This window comes from Cryptomeria japonica, chromosome 7 (assembly GCF_030272615.1).
Source record: "Cryptomeria japonica chromosome 7, Sugi_1.0, whole genome shotgun sequence".
Lineage (NCBI taxonomy): Eukaryota > Viridiplantae > Streptophyta > Pinopsida > Cupressales > Cupressaceae > Cryptomeria > Cryptomeria japonica.
This window is the reverse complement of record NC_081411.1, coordinates 111,311,102-111,328,731: the sequence shown is the minus strand read 5'-3', so window position 1 is coordinate 111,328,731 and position 17,630 is coordinate 111,311,102.

Genomic DNA, 17,630 nt, shown 5'->3' with positions numbered 1-17,630 from the left:
GTTGTCCTAGGGTTCAAATCTCAGTAAAAACCCTTAGGACAGGGGCGTGGCACCTTTTTCCTACCCAAGACAATGGCGTGGCACCCTGGTCCTACCTGTTTTTAGCAGGATTTGACAATGCAATAGTTTGCAGTACATAAATCTCATCCTATTAGTTGCAGCTTCAGACTTGCAGAATCAGGACAGTGGTGTGGCACCCTGGTCCCAGACATTTTGGCTCAAATTTTAGATACAGGTGCACCTCTTATTTTTCCTCCTAATTTATACTTTTCAGCAATATATTAGTTGTTCTTTGTTCTATATTTTCAGATTAGGGTTTGCTTGCTTACTTGCACTTTAGGTTAGATTGCCTTTTGAATCATTCTTCTATCTCATTTGTAGGAAGGGAATAGAAACCCTAAGAGGTAATCCTTGGCTCTCTCTTCCTCATAAGAAGTAGCCAAAGTGTGTTACCTCTCTATGCTCATTCATATTTTGTGAGTGTGTATGAGAGTGGGATTAAGGTTTACATACTTAGTCTCACTTTTTCCCCTAAACCTATTAGGTGAACTCGACGTGAATCCAATTCCAATTTCATTGCATTTCATTGTTAGATCTAGATCTAGTATATTTCATTTTATTTCAAAAAAAAAAAATGGAGATGCCTTTCATTTTCCTTGCATTGTGTGTTCAAATTTCATTCAATTTCATTTCAAAATGTCAAATTTTTATTTGCAAGATGTTCATGATTTTGATGTTGTATGCAATTATGTTGATTATGAGTTTACTAAGGATGATTTAGATGAAGCTCTAGATGAGTTTTTGAACCCTAAACCTTCTAAACCCTCGTTTTGCCAAAAACTAACCATCCTTGTTATTATGCCATTTCGTCGTGATGAGAAAGATAAGTTGAATGACTCCTCCCATGGGTACATTCCTATCAACTCCTCCACTAAATCTAATAACATGGTTGACCATCACAATTCCCTTTATGAGGTTATGTCTCCTTTTGAGTCCAAAGATAAACCTTTCAATCATTATGATCATGCTTTATTGGAAGATGCCCTTGATGATTTTATGTCTTTGCCTAAACCTTCATATAAAAAAAAATACATCTAAAAGGTTAATCAAAATGATCAATGTGAATGAACATAGTAAACCTCTTTTTGTAGTCTAAGGTGCTTATCCTTCTCCAACCTCACCTCTTTCTAATCAACCTCTTTTCAAAGTTCAAGGTGGATATAGTCATGATTCCTTTAGCACTCCAAACAAACCCATCATTACGGTGCAAGGAAGAAATCCTACTAAGAGTCCTTATAACTATGGTAAACAATTAACTAAAGAGAGTTATAATATAGTTGCACATGCCTATAACACGAGAAAGAATAGGCAACCTAATCCTCCTCTGGTTATCCCAACTTCTCTTCTTGATCCTTAACCTATCCTTCCTCAAGCACCTTGTATTTCACAAACTCTTGGTAAGGAATATGATCTTTTTGAACATCTTAAAGCTACTCTTGCCAATATATCCCTTTGGGATTTGATTCAAACTTCCTCAACTCATCATGGAATGCTACAAGATGCCTTGAAAACATTGAATGTCCCACCCGCAGTGAAGTCCAATAATATGGCCTCCTTGATTAACTCTATCACTGTTCCTAAGGCTCAAATTGTGCTTACACAAGATGAGCTACCCTCTAGTGAAATTCAACATCAGTATGATCCCTTAATGATTGTGGTTATTATAAATGATAGTACAATAAGATGAACACTAGTGCACAATGGTTCTAGCCTTAATGTTTGTAGTATTAACTTGTTGCATAAGATCAATGTCGATACATACCTTATTAATCTTGATTCTCTCACTATCTAAGGCTTTGATAATGTTGCTAAATCTTCATTAGGTATCATCACCTTGTCTGTTAAGGTAGGTCCTATTACTTTACCCACACCTATTCATGTCATGTCTGGAGAATTGACATACAAGTTGTTACTAGGGAGACCTTGGATTCATAGCATGAAAGTTGTCCCCTCTACATTACATAGGCAAGTTAAGTTCATTTACAACAATAAGACAGATACCTTGCTAAGTGACACAAATCTCCAGGCTTGTCAGCAAACATCATCTTCCAAATCCTCTTCAACTGGTTCTTCCCCAACTATTTTAGATAATTCCTCTAAAGCTTCTACTCCCACTAGTGTGACCACTTCATTAAACCCATATCATTCTTCTGAATCACTTCCCAATACTTCCTCAAGTGGACCTAAAGTTCTTGAGGAAGAGTCTTCTCAGCCTGACTCTACTAATGAGGACACCTTCTCTCTTGAAAAGGTTCTTGCAGAAGATGATTGGAAATCCCTTGATTTTAATCCTACTTTCATAGGGGAATATAAAATTTCCCCTAGAGAAACTAAGGTTGAAAATAAGAAAGAAGAAGAAGAACCTAACAAGAAATCCACTCTATCTGGGCCATTGAGTAATAAATTTGTGGAAGCTTCCCAAACTTCATCTCCCTTAGTTTCTGACCTAGAGGACTTTGACCCTTCACTTTATAAAAACCCTCCTTCTCTCTTGGAAATGGCTAACCTTTATGGTCTTGGTTTTCACATCCTAGCTAGGTGTGGATATAATGGTAATGGATGTGGTGCTCAAGAACAAGGGATTAAGGTTCCCTTGGAAAACAACTTCTGTGATATGACATTTGGGCTTGGCTATGATCCTTAATGGTAATGGATGTGGTGCTCAAGAACAAGGGATTAAGGTTCCCTTGGAAAACAACTTTCATGATATGAAATTTGGGTTTGGCTATGATTCTTTTAAGCATACTAAAGTTTCTAAGAGACCATCTATTAGTGTTAATGTCATTTCTTCTTCTCTCTCGATGAAATATCCAAAGTATATTGACCGTGACTCTTCTAGTGTCCTCGTTTTGGATGTTCTTCCTACTAATGATTCCTTGGCCAATTCTTAGGAGCTTATGACAACCTTCCTCGTTATCACCATAATCGTGGTTTTCCTTATTGCCTAAATGCGGAAGCTTACTTTGGGAAAGAAAGAAATAACGATGAGATAGTTAAATAATTTCCTCAATTAAAAGATGCTCCTGAACAAAGCAATCTCCTAATAAGTGACACTGTTGATATCAAGATGGATCCTTGTGTTGAAGATAAAATCATTAATATAGGGAAATGTCTTGACAAAGAAGAGCAAAAATAATATGCCGAGTTATTACATGAATTCTCTAAGATCTTTGCTTGGATGTACTTTGATATGCCTGGTATAGATCCTAAGATTGTCACTCATAACATTGTCCTAATTCCTGATGCTAAACTTGTGAAGCAAAAGATTCAAAAGATTCACCCTAAAGTGGCATTACTTGTTAAAGCTGAGATTGAAAAGTTGTGGGATGCTAGATTCATTTGTCCTATCGATTATTCCCCATGGGTTTTGAATATTGTGGTAATGGCTAAGTCTGATAATAATATTATAGTGTGTACGATTTTTATTTATTTAAACAAATCCTCTTTAAAGGTTGATTTTCCTCTCCCAAATATTAATATGATAGTAGATTCAGTAGCAGGTCATGTCTTACTATTCTTCATGGATGGTTTCTCAGGATATAATCAAATTTTCATTAATCCTCAAGATCAATACAAAACTGCTTTCACCACCCCTTGGGGCATGTTTTGTTGGGTTATTATGTCTTTTTGATTGAAAAAGTAGGCACAACCTAGTAGCGTGCTACAACTCTTATCTTCCATGATTACATGCATCAAACCTTAGAAGATTACCTTGATGACATCTTAGCTAAATCGGTTCTTCGCACAGATCATGTTAAGATCCTCTGTCAGATCTTTGAGAGAATTCATAAGTATAGCATGCGCTTGAATCCCTAAAAATGTGTTTTTGGTATGGATAGTGGAAAAATATTAGGGTTCATAGTTTCGCATCATAGAATTGAGGTGGATACGAAAAAAGATAGATGCCATTGTTAACATGCGACCTCCTTAAAAATGTCTCCCAACTCAAAAGTTTGCAAGGAAAGATTCAAGATATTCATAGGTTTGTATCTCAACTCGCAAATTGTACCTTTCCTTTTACTCAATTACTTAAAAATAATAGTACCTTTCAATGGAATGAGGATTGTCGTCAAGCATTTGAAGACCTAAAAACTTATTTGGCCAATCCTCCTATTCTTCAACCTGCTGACCCTTCCAAGCCTTTCCTTCTATATATAGGTGCTTCCCTTCATGCTCTTGCATCCTTATTGGCACAACATGATAAGGATGGTAGAGAATGTCCAATTTATTATATAAGTCGTACTCTGCTCGATTACGAGGTCCGATATGTTGTGATAGAAAGGCAGTGCCTTGCTTTAGTCTTTGTAACCCAAAAGTTAAGGCATTATTTTCTGAATGTTGAAGTCCATGTTATCATTAAATTTGATCTTCTCAAGCATCATTTCTCTAAAGCTGACCTTTCGGGATGCTCAGCTAAGTGGGTTATGATGTTGACCGAGTTTGACCTTAAGTTTGTCTCACAAAAGGCAATAAAGGGTCAAGCGGTGACCGACCACTTAGTTGAGGCTCCTTCACCCTTCTCCCTACCTAATCCAGATTATTTTCTCGATGAATATATTTTCTCTGCTAAGATTGAGGAGATTTGGGAATTATATTTTGATAGCTCTAGATGTCGTACAAGATCAGGGGCAGGGGTGGTCTTAATTTCGCCTAAAAAGAAGCCTATCCCTTTATCATATCGTCTTAATTTCTTATGTACCAATAACATTGTTGAATATGAGGCTCTTATAGATGGAATTAAAGAAGCCTTAGCATTAAATGTAAAACATCTACATATCTATGGAGATTCTCAACTAATCATAAGACAACTGACAAAATTTTATCAAGCGAAGCAAGACAAATTATCACAATATAGAGATCTAGCTATATCCTTGTTGCAGAAGTTCGATTCTTATACCATGGAGCTTGTTCCTCAAAAAGATAATCGACATGTTGATGTGATGGCATGTGTAGCCTCTCTTGTGTCTTTAGAGGACCCCTTGGTAGATCTTAAATTCACTATTCACAACCTCACTACACCGGCTATTGCTGATAATCATAGTGATGTGGCGTATTGTTGCATTATAGATTCTGATGAATGGTACTCACATATTGTGAGATATTTGAGTGACGGTACCTTTCCCGACTCTACAAATAAGAATATTAGGGCTAGGATTCGCAAATTGGCTGCTAGATATTGTAGATGTATAAATTTGACCACTTTCCTAAATAGCTATTTAATATCTATTTTACCTCCATTCCTCCTATTAATTAAATTCTATTTAATTAATTTCTTCATTTTCATCTATTTGATTAAATGAATTACTCAATTTATTTAATTAAATTCACATTTACCTTTTCTAGCCTTTAAATTAAATAAATCACTTTATTTAATTAAATCCCCCTTTTCCCTTTTTAATTAAATTGATCCTTGCAAATAAATTAATCTAATTTATTTATTAAATCCCCCCACTTGTATTCATGCAAGTAGCATCTATTTTAGTGAAAATGAAATAATTTTATTTTAATTAAAATCCTTTTCGCTCATCCACTTGCATTTTCCTACATCTCCCACTTGCCTACTAAACCCCTTCTAGATTCTTCTAAACCCTTCCAATTTAGCCTAATTCATCTCCTAAATTATTGTCACATTCCTAAGCAAAGAGAAGTCTCTTCTTAAAGCCTCCAAAGTCTTCAATAACCATTAAAGGCTTTGTGTCTTCAAATGGTTAACCTCTAAAGTCTTCCAAACCATTAAAGGCTCTTACATAACCATTTATGGTTAACTCGTCTTTGACTTTTGGTCAAAGACTTTCCTCTAACTTAACCATCCTTTTGACTCAAGGGTCTCATTAAGCATTCATAGGCTTTAACCTTGGTTATCCTATTAACCTTTGCACAAGAGTTTACTTAGTGGGTAAAAGATTTATCCAATGGATAACCCTAATCTAACCTTAACCCTTACCTCCTAGGGTAACCCTCATGTCTTCTCAGGCATTTAATGCCTCTTGCATCTCCTCTCAAGCAATCTCTTGTTGACAATTGTCACTATTTCATTGCTGAGAATTGTGAACATGGATTGATTAACTTCCAATCCTAGCCCTTGTTAAGATTATTCAATCTTAACCATTCATTGCCCTATTTTCCCTATAAATAGAGATCTCATTCTTCATTAATACATCTCTCCTAGTTTTTATGCATTTACACTATAGCCTAAATTACTAAGTATCTTAGCTTCTCTTTGTTAAAACATCATCATAGCATTTAGAAGTATTTTCATATCATAGAATATTCATGTTAGGCTAGTATATCATGTTAGGATAACTTGTTACTCTTTTATCATATCACTATATTCATCTTAAGCTTAATCTTCATAGTTTTAACACATCATATATATCATAGAATGCATTCATGCATATAGATCAAATATCACTTATTCTTGGAGTTGACATTCCTAAGTCATTTTCTCAATAATCTGAGAGCAAAACATTGGCTTTAGGGATCCTGTGAGATAGAGAACAATGGGACACCCCTTGGGAAGTTTAAATAATTGAATTAGTTCATATACTTGCACCAAGAGTCTCACTGGTGTGCGGGTCTTTTGATTTCGATTTATTCATTTTGGTAACCACATTTTCCCGCATACATATACATTATCCTTTTTAATGTTCTTTATAGGAGGGGTTATAATGGGCTTCTCCTTCGATGTCTTAAAAAAGCCAAAATCCCTATTTCTCTTGAAGAAGCACATTCAGGTGCTTGCGGGGGCATTTTGGTGGAAGATCATTAGTTCAGAGATTGCTCCGAATAGGATATTATTAGCAGGCCATGGAAAAAGATTCCTTCGCATTTGTTAAAAAAAGTCATCAATGTTAGCAACATAGCAATTTGATTCACACTCCTGCCCAAGAACTTCGATCTCAAGTAGCATCTTGGCCCTTTTCTACATGAGGTTTGGATCTCATTGGTAAAATATCTCCTCCCTCATCTTAAGGAAATACTTTCATCATAACTGCAACTGATTACTTTACCAAGTGGGTGGAAGTAGTCACCCTTCGATCCACTGCTGTTGAAGTAATTTATCAATTCATCTTGGAAAACATTATTTCTCGATTTGGAATACCTTCCACCTTAGTTTCAGATAATGGAATGTCATTTAAAAATAAGGATGTGAAGAAGTTCCTCGAGAAATATCATATTCAACATAAATTTTCTACACCCTACTATCCTCAATCAAATGGTCAAGATGAGTCTTCGAATAGGATAATTGAACAGATTATCCGAAAGACTATAAACAAGCATGGTAAGGATTGGCATACTCAAGTAACCTACGCTCTTTGGGCCTATTGGACGAGTGTACGTGTTGCCAAGGGTTGTGCTCCTTATAATCTTATTTATAGTGTTGATGCCCTTATGCCTTTGGAGTTAGAAATTCCTTCTTTGAGAGTTTCTCTTAGGGGCATACTGGATGACGATTCCCATAGAGAACAAATACTTCAACAACTTGAGATGCTCGATGAATGACATATAAATGCTCTTGAGCATATTCAAGCATATCATAAAACTTTACAACGAAACTATAATGATAAAATCATTCAGTGTTCCTTTTCAATGGGAGATCTAGTGGTTTATGAAAATCAGCGTAACGTGAATGCTTTACCCAAGGAGAAAGGAAAATTCAGCCCTAATTGGCTTGGACCATACATTGTTGTCGAAGTCTATGGATCTGGTGCTTACAAGATAGCAGATGTGGAAGGTACGCCTCTCAAGGAACCCATAAATGCTATGCACCTCTATAGATATTGTGCCTAGCCTCTATCTCTTTCTCTCTTTCTAGTTTATTTTCTCCCTCTTTGTACCTTTTCTTTCTTCAAAATTGGATAATATGTTAGCATATCTTTATTAAAGTATGTGGTATTAAATGATATTGTATTGTTTAGTCTACATTACTTCATTCTTGACTAACATGTTTCTTTACTCTATTGTTTGTCTTGGATTCATTTATGTGAATTGTAATAGATTTCCATTTTATATGTGCTAGCATGTTACACAATTTTTTATGTGTTAAGTAGGATTATATCATGTTGTGTTTAATAAGAATTAACTAAATCACATTAGTCATATAGTTATTAGGCTTAACACATTCCTCTTCTTCATCATTAAAGTAGCATTTAATTAAATACTTAGTTATTTCATTAAATCACACAAGTATCAATTTAATCATGAAGCATTGAGAAATCAATCACATAGAAATTAAATTAGACATACATGTTCACCACCAAGTGTGTTACTTTTAATCTAAGCAATGCATACATTGTTTAAGTATTAAATAACATGTTTGAGATATAACATTAGCATAAATAAATACATATCCATGAGTATCATAACATATACATCAACAAAATGTCTTATAACAAAGCAAAGTCATCTCCTATCCCCAGGACTAGTAACAGGAGGATGGTGACTAGATGTGCCCTCCTGATTTGGCTGGGGGGGTGGGCCCATGGGTGTGTATCGTGATACGGAACGTGACTGACTCCGTGAGGAGCCCTTGCGATGCCTCTCCATCATAATCATGCGATATGTGGTTGCCTTGTTTAAGATGCTACTATATCACGCTCTGTCTACTGCAATCTCTCTCACAAAGATCTCTCTATCTCTCACCAAACCTCCATCTCCATCCGAATGGGGGTGAATAGGTCTTCATGTCGCCCCACACTCCCCTATCGTCTATGCTCTATCTATGAGGAACTGGGAATGTGTGCACTCATGATGAGACCTGTCACTACATTCTAGATGAGGGAGTGCCACTCCTGGACACCAACTACAGAGAAAGAGAGAAGTTTTCATCAGTAACATTCTATATCATCAAATCCATAAATTTTAAGATAAATATATTAAATAATCATAAAACACCTTACCTGGATCTCCCTCTCGCCAGTAAGGGTCGTGGAAAGAGACCGCCTAAGACTGGGACCCACTAGGCTCTCCGCGCTCATACTATCTCTCCACAGTAGGCATGGGCCGATGGGGACTAGAATCAAGACCCCTTATAGGGTCCTTCTCCACTTGCAATGGAAGGCTCGGTGGATCTAATGTTATGGGTGTCATCCTCGAAGTGATGAGGAACTGCATCTGACTCATCCTCCTCAACCTCCTCCTCAGCCTCCTCCTCAATCTCCTCGACCTCTTCATCCTCCTCATCCTCCTCATCCCCGTCGTCCTCCTCATCCTCCTCATCCCCATCCTCCTCCTCCTCCTCCTCATCATCTCCATCCTGATATCCCTCTCTTGTATCAGGATCCTCTCCATCACCACCTACCTCCTGTTATCTTGCATCATCAGCCTAATCATTTGTGCCCTCCTAGAATGTATCAGGTCCCTCCTCATCGCCCGTCTATCTCCATGGTTCAGGATTCCCTCTAGGATAGTCTGGTGGAAAGATGGCTCCATGGTATGTCCTCCCCCACCATGTGATGCATTGTTGGTGCACGCCTACATCATCTTTATAATCTGTCACAATATCTCGATCTAACCCATCTGAATCTGTGATGTCAATCTCATCACTCGTAGGCCCAGGAATAGCTCCCGACCTAGGAGTCACGCGTGAGTGTCGGATGTAGATAGGCACATCAATAGGAACACATTGCTCAAACCTGAACTGCTGCCAGACTCGGTTGAGGTAGAAGGGAACGACTATGTAACTATATCGTCCCTCCAGTAGATGGTTCCTCTACATGAAAAATAACGGCCTGTGTATCCCTACCCACATATACATCGTGAGGTAGGGTCTCCATATGATCCTACTCGCTATCAATCTTCAACTCTTGTTGGTGACCCCACTTGCCGACCTCCTTCCCATCGGCCCCGCTGCCACGCGGCCCTTGGCTGCCAACGTACCTACCACATGGCCCCGCCACGTCACTACACGCAACCCACCACGTGGCACTATCAGACTGTGCCACATCAAGTCTAGTCAGCAGGCCAGCCACATCAGCAACCTGTCGTGCATAACACCACATCACTCGACTGTATGCCACCTCAGCTGCCACATCATCAGACCGTACAAACATACCAGTTTTTTCAACCAATTGGATCTTGCCATGTGTCAGTCCGTACATTACGAACACCCAGTCAGCAGGGAGGTGAAGTTTTCATGACTGATAGACAGCCATCAAATTTAACCTCGTATTTTGCTGATGTCATCATTTTTTGAAAAATTGGCAGGCCCCCTCCATTGAGCTTTTTGATTTTGCAGTCCAACTTGAAATGGCCATATCTTGCTCATTTTTGCTCCTTTTTGGGTGCAATGTTTTTTGAAATGGGCTAATGTTTCATGTACTTTCTCGTGGTGGCACTATTTTCTGATTTTGATGGACAGATTTTTCAGAAATCTTAGTTTTTGGTGACTATACCTGTCCAATCCCCATTTCTGCAACTTCCAGGACTCCATTTGGACTCATACGAACTCCTTTTTAGGTGTCATTTATTTTTAAAGTGCATAATTTTTCCTCTACCTTCATAATATGCTATCAGTTTGCAGCGATTTTGGGTAGAAATTGTACTTTCAGCATATGGCCTTTTTGGCCAATTTGGCACTTGTATTGCATAGATCTATCTTGCTGGTTTTTTGCATTGTAGTTCTCAGCGTATTGGGACAATTGTAAAACAAAAGCAGAATTCCACCTTGTCATTGTTTGTAAGTGGCCTATTGTACATGCACTACATAAAAAGTGCCAAAATCATCATTTTTGGGGGGGTACTTTGATTGATTGAATTTGGGGGGGTGTCTCTTGTGCTCTTGTGTTCCTTCCTTTCTACTGCTATGGGTTCCCCTGAGTTTCCTCTCTTAACTCCTCATAATTATGCTACTTGAAAAATTGATGCATGGAGTAAACTTATTGGTGTAATTAATTATTCATGTTGGATGTTATTACACCTTACTTAAGTTTACTTAGGATAATGCATTTCATAGTAGTTTGGGTATGAGACACTTGGGTGTTTGTGTCACATTGGGATAGTGTGTGTAGGAGAATTTCCACCTTTTATGGTGTTGATCTTGTTACTACTTTATCATATCCACTTATTGTGGAGTGATAATTCCACCTTCGGTGGGTGATCCACCTCATGTGAAATATTTTATTGTTTCTCCTACCTACCACACCTATTTCCTACCTACCCTTGTTTCTTATTGAGCCACTTGTCATGTTTGTGTGCTCACATATCCATATAGTCTTGCTTATATATGCAAGCTCATATTCATTGTATTTAAACAATTTAGCATTTTATCTATTGATGAGAATACAGTTTATTCTTGTCTTATATTTTGTCTCTCTATTTTGTATTTTTCATTGAGCTCTTGATCTTGGCAAAATCTCACAAGGACACCAACATTTTTATGAACAAGAAGTTTCCTGTTTGTCTATAACTATTTGTATCAGATTTAATAATTGATTAATTTATCAATTGCTGCAATAATTTATTGGTCTCTTCTATTATGTTCTATTTCTTATCAACTTAAGATCTATTTATTAAACATTTTTTGTGTAGTTTTGTTGTGCCCTGTTTTGTACTCTAAATAAACCAACATTTTGTTAACCTAATTTGTCTACCATGTGTATAGTTCGTCTATGAGACAAAAAAAAAATTAATAGCTCTAATAGAAAGTTTGTTGTAGATTTGTTGTTTTCCTATCGGCAGAGAGTATAATTCAGCAACTGAAAATTAGAATTTGTGTAGATTAGAATACTCTGTTTTAGAGCATTGTGTTGTAAACAGGGAAAAGCTGTGAGTGAGTTTGAGGTTTTTCTTAAGACAATTGATGCAATACAAGAATCACCTATTTTTATCACAACATGAAGACAAAACACCTTTATTTATTCAGATTGTAAACACAGTATTTACTATAAAGGCCTGACAATGGCCTCACTCTGCACATTCCTCTACCTTCTCAAATGGGCTGAGATTTCTTCTCAAGCTCTATTCTCAGAGATCTATTTCATTCCCTATACTCTTTTCTTGGCTCATGCCATAGTTCTGTTTCCCCTATGCCTTCTTTACTCCCCTGCACACAACTTCTTCTAGTTCTTTACGCAGCCCTTTCATGCTTTCACACACATGAACACCCATTATCTCCCTTAGCGCAGGTTACTTTTCTTTCTTCTTACGCAGTCTCATCCAAGCTTCCGTTCTTCACATCGCTACCACCACAACCCACAATCTGCCCTTTTAGATTACTTCTCTGCACTCCTACGCAGCTTTTCCCCCCTTCCTCGATGCCCCACTGCTTCCCTCTTTAAATCCCTCATAAAATTGTTCTCTTCATTACTATGCACCCTCACTAAATTAGAGCACCACTCCTGATGCACATCAGGAGAAAGACTGCGTTATCTTCCCGAATTCAATGCCCACCGTTTTAATTTTCTAATAACTACCCCCTGTGTTGCATATTCCATTCAAATCTGTACTCGGTCAATTACCAAAACCTTAATAAATTACAATTTCAATGTTTTTTTGTTTTGCAAAATGCTTAGTAGTTATGAAAACAATTACTGGACAAAACATAAATAATGTGCAATTTTTTTAAAGAAAAAATAAAATAAAATAGTCTTTTTTAATGTAATATTACAAAAGAAATCTTAAAAACTGTATGGCTTTTGGTTAGTCTTGCAATAGTCAAATAATGGGCAACAAAAACATTATTTTTTAGATGGATTGACAAGTATGACCTGGAGATAATAGGGAAGTGGTTATCAGCAAAGACACCATTGTGATTGAAACAAAAGATAACATAAATTTTATTCATGATATTTTATGTGTGTCAAAATTAGTTCTTAATGTGCGAACCATGACACAACATTTTGAAAATTGATATTTTGCTATATTTGAAATTAGTTAACTAGTTTGTATGATGAAATGATAGCAATTATATTGTAGCAAAAATTAGTATGCTACAAAACATAATGTTTCTTTTTAGACTTGCATATGGAGAAAATTTCTAAACATCATCATTTATGCTAAATCTTAGTTGTGGCACATAAGGTATGGATACCTAAATTTTTTAGAGTTAAAATCACTCTATCGTATGAAAATGGTGAAATAATTATCATCTATTTTATCTCAAGTTTGTGAAGTTTGTACTATTGGTAACAAATATCAAAGTTTCATTCTAATAGGAAAAACATGTAGCCAAAAGTGCCCCTTGAATTAATACATGTTAATATTTGTGGTCTAATCAAACCCTTTCACTCAATAAGAATGGATATTTTCTTATTTTTGTTGATGAAAATACTAGAATTTGTGCATATTTTATTAATTTAGAGAGGTCAAAATATTTTATGATAGTTTAGCAATTTGAAGATAGTGTAGAAAAATAGTGTGTTGTCCGTTGAAGATATGATTGAGGAGAAAAAATACATGAAATGATTTTTTATTTTTTTTCAAAAAAAGTGATAATCAAAGGTATATCATTGCATGCTATATGTACTCCTAAACAAAATGGAGTAGCTAAATATAGAAATTATAAAATAATGGAGATGGCTAGAAGCATTCTCAAGGAGGGCATTCCAAATAATTTCAAGTTGAAGTAGTAGTCATGAATCTATTTAGTTGGTGTATAAATGTCCATATAAAAGTGTAAGAAATATGACTCCTTATTATACATGGCATGGAAGAAATCTTGGTGTAGTTCATCTTAATGTGTCTAATTGCATTTTTATATGTGTCTATATATTAACAAAAAAAGAAAGAAATTGTGATAAAAGTGAGAACTTCTTTTCTTGGTTGTACTAAAGAAACAAAGGGTTGCACATTGTATAATCTTATAATGGAGAGCTTGATAGATAGTTATGGTGTAATTTTTATTGAAAATATAGCATGATAATATAATAAAAATTTCATGTTCATTTTTAAAAATTAGAAATAAGACTTTGGCTCAAGGGGACATCAAAGATTGGGGGTTGTTGCTAATTGACTCGTGCCAAGAAGACATTAGAGATCAAAGATGGGGCTTGTGGCTTGATTCATGCTTGAGAAATATGGGAAATTGAGGATAGAGGTTCTTGCTCGATGTTTCCTAGGGAAATGTTGGAGTATGAATATTCGGCATCCCACTTGACTTCTACTAGAAATTTATTAGGCATTAGTGGTTAGAGATACAACTCAACTTGTGATAGGGTGAGAGGATGGAAGAACTTACCAATGTATAAGGGATTGGGGGTTACTGTAGTGGTGCAAAAGTGACCGTGCAAAGGGAAGAACTATATTCCCTTGAGAGGTAATTTCACAACATACATTCAGATATCTCCAAATAGTGAAACTAGTGAAGATATCTAATTAGAGAAATTAAAAGAGCAGACACAGGGAGTATTCTATCTAAGTCTAAGCCTCTCGATCAAGGACGTTGGGGTGGTGCATGGATGTTTGTGTAGCGCAGTGTAGTCTTGTATGGACCGCAAACTAGAAAAGACTTAGAAACACGAAAAACTCAACTTTGTGTTCTTTAGATAACCTGCAAAACTAAGAAGTTAGGAATGTGATAACGAATAGTTCAGATAATAAATGTAAATAAAAATGAATATGAATGAAATAAACAAAGCACAAGCAAACCCTCATGCGTTCAAATTCCCTTAATAAACCTACACACATGAAGAAGAGGAAAAATATTGGGGGTTGTGTTTAAGAGGCTTGCCTCAGTCACACCCTCACTTTGGTGTTTCCACCTTCATGGACAACCAAGATAGATAGATAGATCAAATAAACAACTAGAATAATAAAATGATTAAATCTATAGGGGATTTGATAAATCCCAAGATGCTCAAAGAAGAGATAAAAAGAATGATAAAAAGATATTACCAAAGGGGCTGAGAAAGCCAAGGGAGTTGCAAAAGATTATTTTGAGAGCTTGAGAGTGTTGTAGCAAACTAGGGACCGTTGTAGCAAGCGAGAGAACAAGAGAAAGCTATGAGAGTCAAGAGAACAAGAGAGAATGCACAGAGGAAATAGAGAGATTGGAAGGAGAGAAAATATAGATTTAAAAAGAGAGAAGAGGAGGGAAAAGTGGGTTGTCAAGTCGTCTAGAAGGTTCTGAGCCATTTACATCAACAAAGATAGGTGACAAGTGTTGGAATGCATAGAACCAACATTTGAACATTAAGATGTCATGATACTAATGTGCGACATGCTAACGTCCACATGACGTGTTAGTGTTTAGGAGAATCATGCTCCAAAACGACAAGCGACAAGAGAAACACATAGCTAACATGAAGCAAAAGTTGAAGGATAATTGTTGAAAGGTGTCTTGAGAGGGGAAAAGGTTGATGAAAGAGCTAAAATGAGCCTACCCAAATGCTAGGGGAATGGACACTAAAGTGGTTATAAAAGTGTAGGTGGAATTGCAAAGGGATATGCAATTTTCTACTCTACATTTTGCACCCACTATAGCAGGCTTATGAATCAACATGCATATGCACACTAATGGAAATCTACTGAACATAAAATAACATCATATGCCATTTGAAAGTATACTGTAGAGGAAGCTAAGAAATCTTCGAGCCAAGGAAGCATGCCCCCTAAGACGAAGACCTACAAAACAATTGCATTAGATAGAAAAATCTGCACAAGACAAGGTTAGAAAGAGAAAACACCCAAGACAATGGGATTATATCATGATAAAGATATAGATATATAGATAAGAGCGTGGATAGCACAAACACAAAAGAACAGAACATAGAAACTACAATCTTGAGTTAGCAATGTAAAAGAGACCTCAATGTAAAAGGTTGTCTCAGTACCATATGTTGTCCCCAAAATACAAGAAATCATACATAGAGGAATTCTAAAATGAAGAGAAGAATGCAAAGATTGATCACTTTAAGGAAGAATGCACATAAAATTTAGAGAAGCAATCAATATTGAAGAGATAGTACATGACCCAAACACTAGCTTAATCCATCACTAGCAGTCATGCAAATATGATGACGATAGAAAAGATAGATCTAGCAAGTTGTGTTATGCCAGATGATCAAAGATTAGTAGCAACAAAATCTCTATGAAGGAAAGCCACTACCAAAAGATAAGTAGAACCAACCTTGCTATGAAGGAAAGTCACTACTAATAGAAAGGAGTAGAACCAACCTTGCTACGAAGGAAAGCCACTACTGATAGAGATGAGTAGAACCAAAATTGCTACAAAAGAAAGCCACTACTAATAGAGATAAATAGATGTTATATAGAACCAACCTCACTATGGAGGGAGGCCACTATAGATAAGATCAAGAGCCACAAAGGCCAAAGATAGATACTCGCCACATTGGGCAATAAAAAGATAGTCACTGCAATAGGTAAGAGATAGACATGTACCTCTATGGGTGAAAAAGAGATATGATAAGAATGCATGAATAAATGGAATGTGTAAAAGAGCAAGATAGAGGTAAACCTTGATATCACTTGTTGTGCAAAGAAGAAGAAGTTGCATCAATAGATGAAGAATTAATGACACCCGATTGATGTAGTTGTTGAATCTAATAATTCAAGGCCTTACATTCACTAGTGGAATGTCTAAACACTTGATGATATGCACAAAAAGAATGATTTTCTTTATTATCCTTATGAAACTTCTTACGTGTAGGAGGAGGAAGAGTAATCAAGTGGGCTTTAAGAAGTCGCAACAAAATAAGCTCTTGATTAGATAAAGGATTAGGAGTAGGAAGCAACCCTTTCTCTTGGGGAGAAGAGTTTGACTTCTCACAAGAAGAAGAAGACATGGGAATATTAGATAATGAAGGGGATGAAGACAAAGGAGAAGCTTTGTAACCTAAACCCATTGTAAAATAGTGTAATTTTGATTCCAAAGGGACCTTAACTCCTTGACCCATGCACCCAAGACCATCTTATTTATATCCATACTTGGAGGAAATATTGAACCCTAGATCACAACGTGATTGCAACTACTGCAAAGGGGGAGGATCACCTTTAATGGTATAGCCAATGGTGTTCACATGATCTCGCAGTACAAAAGAATAATCATCTTTGATAGCGGGTGTGAATGATACTTGTGGAAAGTTAAGGTGGATAGGGTTGACTTTATATTCTCCAATGAAGGAGCTTGTAAAGTCTAAGGAACCCCAATCATCACCAAGAAATGCAATTGATTGAGAAAAAGGAGTAGACATAGGACTTTCTATTTTAGGAGGATATTCTTTAGGGACAACCTTCTCATCTTGGAATAGTAACTGGTCCAATCTTTATAGGCAAAATAACATGCACGAGGGTTGGAATAGTATCTGGTCCAATCTTTATAGGAAAAATAATAGTGCCCAAAGTGGTTTTACCAATATTACCAAAATCACAAATGAACACAACAGATGTAGCAAGAGACTTAGAATCCACTTTTCTTTTGGGCTATCCATCTAGACTACAAACATTGAGTGTTGAACCAATATCAATGAGAGTTTGTCTAATGTCGATACCATTGACATTAATGATTATCATTAATGGACCTTCTTGATTTCTTACTTATGGAGGCACGAGTTCATGTGGATAGAATGTAATATTCAATGAATTTGTACAAATATTATCCATCAATGCATTTA